The sequence below is a fragment of the Dermacentor andersoni genome, chromosome 4 (genome assembly GCF_023375885.2).
Source record: "Dermacentor andersoni chromosome 4, qqDerAnde1_hic_scaffold, whole genome shotgun sequence".
Taxonomy (NCBI): Eukaryota; Metazoa; Arthropoda; class Arachnida; order Ixodida; family Ixodidae; genus Dermacentor; species Dermacentor andersoni.
Window position 1 is genome coordinate 129,269,479 of NC_092817.1, and position 7,116 is coordinate 129,276,594.

At 47.7% G+C, this 7,116-nt stretch overlaps 1 long non-coding RNA gene across 1 annotated transcript in view; it reads left to right on the forward strand.

The window, feature by feature from the left end:
• Positions 1–7,116, forward strand: part of LOC129386461 (uncharacterized) — a 42,374-nt gene that overhangs the window by 18,799 nt on the left and 16,459 nt on the right. The gene's annotated exons all lie outside the window — the stretch shown is intronic.

Below are 7,116 nucleotides of genomic sequence, written 5' to 3' on the forward strand. Positions count from 1 at the left end.
AGAAAAAGCATAAGACAAGTACACGAAGTAACGGTTCGTGCAATGATCGGCCATAGAGATTGCAGTTAACCTTTCACTTACTGAATAAATTAACAAGTACGAACACATCCACTCATGACATAAAAATTGTAACAGCGCAAAGGCATGCAACCACAAAGTATGAAGGACGAGACACAGCGCTTGTGTCTCGTCCTAGATACTTTGTGGTTGCATGTGTTTGCGCTGTTACAATGTTTTTGTCAAGTATGCACCAGCTCGCCCAGAAAGAAGTTTTAATGAAACATCTCACTGAATGACAACGACACCAGCTGCAAAAACGTTGGCATGACAAAGAACTCAGTCAGAGAGAAGCGAACTCTTCGCGTGGCCCTTCAGTTCACTGCGTCTGAAACTTCAGAATACACGGTCTCCAACATTGGGAGAACAATGCTCATGGAGTCACAGCCCTCTCAGCTCGCTCTCGGCGTTTGCACTCGCCGTAGAGAACCTTAAAAATACGGCACGCGGGCCGCGTATGCACTCAGCCGCGTGGGCAGCCAAGCGTAGGCACGGAACGGATAGAGGAGCAAAATCGCCCTCTTCTCTCCTGCCACGCGCTCGATCACGTGTCCCCGAAAACTGAGCGCGCGGGAAAACAGGCGTGCACCGAGCCACCATAATTATCGGTTTACCCTCGCACACTTTCTCACACGCCTACATCAAACGGTGCGGTATCTTATCGCGCATAGAGTTTACAAGGAACATTACGACGACGTTGAAAATTCGCATAAGGAGTGCTTATAATTGCTAGCGTAATTTTTTATGTTTCAATTATTTCATAAATCTAGCCATTGCGGCCCCTCAGTACGTGTGGCCAAACGTGGGCCGCCTCACAAAGTTAGGGCAGGTTGGCGATTGGTAGAAATTCTGATTGATGTCGACAAGGTTTAGCTCAACCTCACGCGCGAAATTGAGGTTGCGTGAGGTCGCATGCTTGGTGAGGTCGGGTGTTGATGTCAATGTTTTCCGCTGCTGCTCACATCCATGTTAGATCCCTTTGAACGAATCAGCCCGAGCTTTTCATTCGATTTTTCTCCAGTGTAAAATGTTTGCACGCTTAGAAGTATGTCTGCATGTCGGCTTTAGACCCTGATAATTTGAGCGGCGTCCTTTAGCGCGTGAGGTTGCCTGGGGGACTGTTCTGCCGCGCCACGCCAACGCTCGCGACGTGAAGACTGCTTGATACGGTTGGTATACCTCCCCCACTCGAGTTTTGAAAACTTCGCCAGCCTTCAAATTTCCACTATAGGGCAGGGTAAATTCTACTACAGTATTCGCGGCGAGATTGATTGGCCGAGGTCACCGCCTTGCTGACCGTGTAAATGCAGAAAACTCCTAAAGTTCAGTGATAGCCATCAGTCTGGGCTCACGTGTGTATATACAGCGTGTTTAATTTCATAATTACTGTTACGTTATGGTTGTGCTCTTGCAAACTAGCTTGTTTTCATCTTTTTCGGCAATGAACAGAAACATTTGACGCTGCACTGGCCAGTCTCTGCACTATGATGAGTTGAAAGCTTGTGGCTAGTGCGTCCTGCGCTGTCGGTCTCAGTTGTCGACAAATATTTATTTTGGTTTTCTGACATCTCTTTCTAACATTTCTGACGGCCCTATACGCATTTCCTAAGGAAATAAGTAGTCGCTGCGATACGTAATTACTGTGTTCTAGTAGCAATGCATCATAAATGTGGCATTAGCGGTCAATTCCACAATTGGCGGACCGGTAGTGTCAAATGGTCTGGCCCAATGCAAGCCGAACGTGGTAAGAAAAACTAAAAAGAAAGCGTGATGGCATTGCGTGGTTTACTGACAGATGCCATGTTTAGCCGACATTTGTTCATCTAAAATATAAACATCGTCAGTTTTTCCTATCAAAAGTGTTTTTTTAAGAGAATATATTACCATTTCCCTGCAGTTAATTACAAAGAGATTGACGGAACCAACAGCGGAGCGCCTCCGTTTAAAATCAACGCGTAGCACCCACCGCTCCTCCACAGATTATCAAATGTCTGAAAGCAACAGCAGAAGGGATGACATAGTAAACAGTGGCAATGTTCCATCAAAACGTCACACAGAAAAGTCTACACAGCTATGTAGTGATGTTCCATAGTGCACGCTGGCCTATCCATGCAGGGAAAATTCAACTTGAATAATGCCGTTATGCCCCTAGCCGTAAGAGTCGCACCTCACGAAGGACTCGGCTGTGACATTGCACATTAGACGATTCGGCGTCCGTCTCAGAAACAAGAAATAAAATGATCAGCCAAAATTTAATGCAGATTTTCTCCTTTCGTTCTGGCTCACAGTTTCGCACTGTTGATGAGCGTAATTTGTCCAGCGAAGCAAATAGGTGCCATCGTGTAAAGAAAAAAAAGAACGATAATATTGGTGGAATACTTCTTGTACTGAATTACATATACTGTTCTTGCAGGCAGGTCATATTTATTTTGAAACTCAAACAACGATAATGAGAAGAGTATTTTCGGTTATACAAAGTAAGTTAAGGTAGCCATCTAGACTGACAAGATGACGCACACAAACCCAATAAAACGCCGTGCGCACCCTGGCTGCCCACATGTTTTCCTGCGTATATTTCTTAATGCGTAGCATTACATGAAAGGGGGTAAAAAAATTCCATGCGTTGCAAAAAATGCCCATTCTCAATACAGGGCGCGAATGCGCAGTTTAAGCGTATTGCGGGCGCGGCTTATCGGTGTCATCCCGAGTATCTCGACAAACGACCCATTGTCCGCGATCACAATGGGCGCACCGGCGCAACACATTCTACGAGCCCGTCCGCTTTTACCCTACCCTATACGACTTAAGCAAAATGGAGGAGGTTAAATCAAGCCCACAAGCAGTTAAGCCTATACTAAAAGGGGGGCAGCACAGCAAGTAGTATGGGACATCCTGCCAAAACCCGACCCGTGGGGATGGAAGGTGACAAAAGCGGTCCACGAACTAGAGGCCTTGCGACTAGGCTGCGCATTCACGCACAGCCATCCCCCCTCCATTGCCTATGACGTAATTGACGCGTTCGTTATGCCGTGCCGAAGATAGCGCAGACAAATAAGGTAGAGCCTCCCTGAACGAGAAATGTCGACATGCGCAGCAATATATGGCGCCCGGCTTCATACGGAAAGTTTTATGCGTGACAATGATTATGCCACGCATAATCATTGCGGATGTAGTATGCGGATGTAGTATGCAGCATTTATTTATACATGCCTCAGGAGTACAATCCAAGACATGCCCATTGCCTAACATATACGCTTCGCACCACGTAGAAAGCAATATAATTCTACATATACTCGACATTTCCCGTTAAGGGAGACTCCACCTAATTTTTTGCGCTACCTCATCGTAAAGTAATGGCTACCTCATAGAGTAATATAGATGGAGCATTATAATTTGGCTATTTGCCACAGCTCATTAAAAAAATGTGGCGCAACTAAAAAGAACAGACTATATGTAACAAACATTACTTTTTCGTCATGGACGCTCCACAATGACGAAAAATATCTTAAATGTCTCCGATGCTCGGTGGAATTGAACTCGCGTCGCAAGGGTTCCTCAAGCACAGTAATCCGGCACTGAGAGCAGGCTGTGCTACAAATGCACTTTGGTATGTGGCGATTTTCATTCAACCACTTCCACGTCAACGCTTTAGCGAGGCGCGCCTTCAGTTTTCTTGGTATGCGCACCTCTTAAATAAAATCTAGCCAACTCGGCTCACTGAGTATGTGCCACTGGGTGTCCGGCACGTGAGAGAAAAATTCTAGGCGTTCGCAGGCACCGGTGGTTCCTTTATTGGCGTTAGCATTCTTAGGGCATTTACGCACGTGTCCGTCCGTCCGTCCGTCCGTCTGTCTGTCTGTCTGTCTGTCTGTCTGCCTGCTTGCCTGCCTGCCTGTCTGTCTGTCTGCCTGTCTGTCTGCCTGTCTGTCTGTCTGTCTGTCTGTCTGTCTGTCTGTCTGTCTGTCTGTCTGTCTGTCTGTCTGTCTGTCTGTCTGTCTGTCTGTCTGTCTGTCCGTCTGTCTGTCTGTCTGTCTGTGTGTCTGTGTGTCTGTCTGTGTGTCTGTCTGTGTGTCTGTGTGTCTGTCTGTGTGTCTGTGTGTCTGTCTGTGTGTCTGTGTGTCTGTCTGTGTGTCTGTCTGTGCGCAGCATGTGAGGGAACAATTCTCAGCGTTGGCAGGCAACAGCACCCAAAACTGATGGTTTCGGAGGACACGCGCAGACTTCCCGGCAGTTTCACTAGATGCAGCTTGTAAAAGAAAAAAGCGCAATAGAGGAGCCCCGTTACCGCGTGAAGCCTGTTCTGCATGGCGCCATTTCCGCTCAGCAACACAGCGATTTCCGTCTCTCCGAGGCCACCGCGACCGTCACAGCTCCCACTGACTGCATTCCGCCAAGTTGGTCGCGCCGTCGCGGAGTCGTAGCGATAGGCGCTATTTAGAGTGGGCCGACAGCAAACGCCGTCGAAATAGGGGCTCATCTGCCCACGTCTACTTTGCGACGTCTTGTGCGGCGTCTCCGCAGTCGCGTTCTAAGCGATTGCAAAGGTACAACCCCATTAAAGATAACGAAGCATGCTACTTATTTCATTTCTAAAACCAGATAACGAAATCAAATATGGGAAAAATGTCCATGTTGTTTTATTGTAACCATAGAGGTGGATGCGTTCAGAGCAGGGGGCAAATTTGGGCGCCGCTCACATTGTCGCGCCGTCGTCGACGTGTGTGAAAGCTTGCAGCTAAAATTTCTCAGTGACGTGCGCGTAAGCAAAGGTAATTTTTGCGCCCGTCGTTGCACGCGAAACAGCCTTGACGCGTTTCCCAGCGTTCGCACCCACCGCCGCGCCATGCATCTCGGAGGCCACGCTCAGGCTTCACGTCGGCGGTGCTAGAGGGTGTCGAGTGTTCTTAGGGAAGCGCGACTTAGGTGCGCGTCAAAGAACTCCAGGTGGTACAAACTTCCGGAGTTCCGAACTACGACGAGCCTCATAATCATATCGTGGTTCTGGCACGTAAAACCCCATAATCTAATTTTTCTTTTGTATTCACGGGCTCCTTCCACGCTCGGAAAAACACTTTTATGTAGCACGTATTGAGTAACAGAAAGCATTATCGGGAGTTTTTCATGTTGCTCTACAATTTTCTCGTTGACGTTTTTAATCTAATTTTAATAATTGAGATGCTAATAGATAATTAGGACTTATTATGCAATTATGTGGAACGCAAAAAATAACCTGAATATCTCCAAGCGATGGCGAACAGCATTACCTTGGTGCGATCTGCGTGGTATTTGGACGGATGGGTACAACATTATTGTACTTCCGGCAGGGTTTAACACGACGCGAGCTCAGGACTCCCCCGGGGGAACGTCGAGGCCCAGCCTCAACGCCGCCTCACGGGCTTGCTCGACTGCCCACGTCTGTATTCTGAGGTCTGAGCTGCGCAGAGTGGCGGCCCGCTTCGACGACAGGGTCTCCGAAGCAACTTCCATCCTTCCTACCACTACATTGCACTCTCACAGCATGTGTTTGATTGTTGCTGGTCCTTCCTGGCACTATTTGCACGTGTCGCCCTAATGCTTATCTGGGAAGATACGTTTCAGGCGGAATGGATTAGGGAAAGTGTTCTTCTGGAGCTGTCTCCCGGCGATGGCCTGGCTCCTGTTCAATTAGGGACTCGGCGGTGGGTATATCCTTCTGGCGTTTAGATAAGCACTGGTTAGGTCTGTATCTGGTGAGCCTGTCCCGTTCTGCGCGAGCAGTGTTCACTATCGTGCGAGAGGCGTTGCCCTGTTCTGCGCGGCGGATTATGTCTCGCGCCGTCCGGTGCTCCGTCTCGTTTAGGCTCGGGAGCGCGTCGCCTTCCGTGGTGACGTGTGCGAGGAACCATATGTGGTAGTGACGTTGAAAAACACTGTAGCAGAAACTGTGAACCACGAAACTAATTCTTTACTGAGTGAACCAATGCCCAAAAAACGGGCTACACTCAAAACACAACGATAGCCGAGCGCACTGTCGGCGAACGTCGAAAACTTGACCTGCCGGTCAAACACGTCGGCTTTAATACATCGAAGGTACCAGCGCAATAGCTGCTGCCTGCATGCCTTCCAGAAACGCACAGGGATGAGTATTTTCTCGTCTCTGTTGTCTGGTAACCTGCATCGCACTGTGTCATTCGCACCCTGTGCTATAAAGATAATGAAACCGTGGAATAGAGATGCAATGCCCGTGAAGGCTTAATTCCTAACGTACCCTGTGGGAAACAAGCCCATAATGGTTCGTTAGGCGTTCAGGTTTAGGCTTTATATTTATTTCGGCAAAGAGTGACATTGTGCAAAATTCCTGCAATGTTTTCATAAATCTAGTGAGAAATAATAAACAGCCGTATATCGACAGTAAGGTAAACAAGCTGACCTTGAGCGTGCGTCAGTCTTATTTCTGGCCCTCCTTTTCTACTCTAATCGAACAATGGATACTGGATTTCGGTAATTAAGAGTTCCCTTAAGAGATTTAGCCAAAACATCGCTACTCAGAAACGAAAGTCAGTGATACAAAAAATTTCTGTCTCGCCTGTAGACAACGATTGTTCATAAAGAGATGTATGTTTACTATAGACACGATGCAACAACTAAGCAATTCGTAGAGAACAAGTTTTATTGGGCCAAGCAGTACTTGAACTGAGGCAAATGGTATTGAGTGAGTGAGTGAGTGAAAACTTTTATTGAGTCTTTTAAGAGTTTCGCGGTTACGAGGTCTCCATCGTCTTCATCTTCTTGGCGCTGGGGACTTGAGACTTCTCTTCAGCAAGGGTGGGCCCCTATTCCAAGGCTCCACTGAGTCGTGCTGCATCACTCGCGTGCTGCACTAGGGCCCTTTGGGCCGTGAGCTCGCTGCTGGTGAGCCGACTCTCCGATTGCTCCGCACTCGGGTGTTCGTGTTTGTGGAATGCTTTGTCGCGTTCTCACTTCCAGGTGATGTGGTATTGAATAAATTTTAACCCAGTCGCTGTGCGTAAAGTATATAAGGTATGTTATAAACGCGCGTAAATGTTTTACCAATATTAG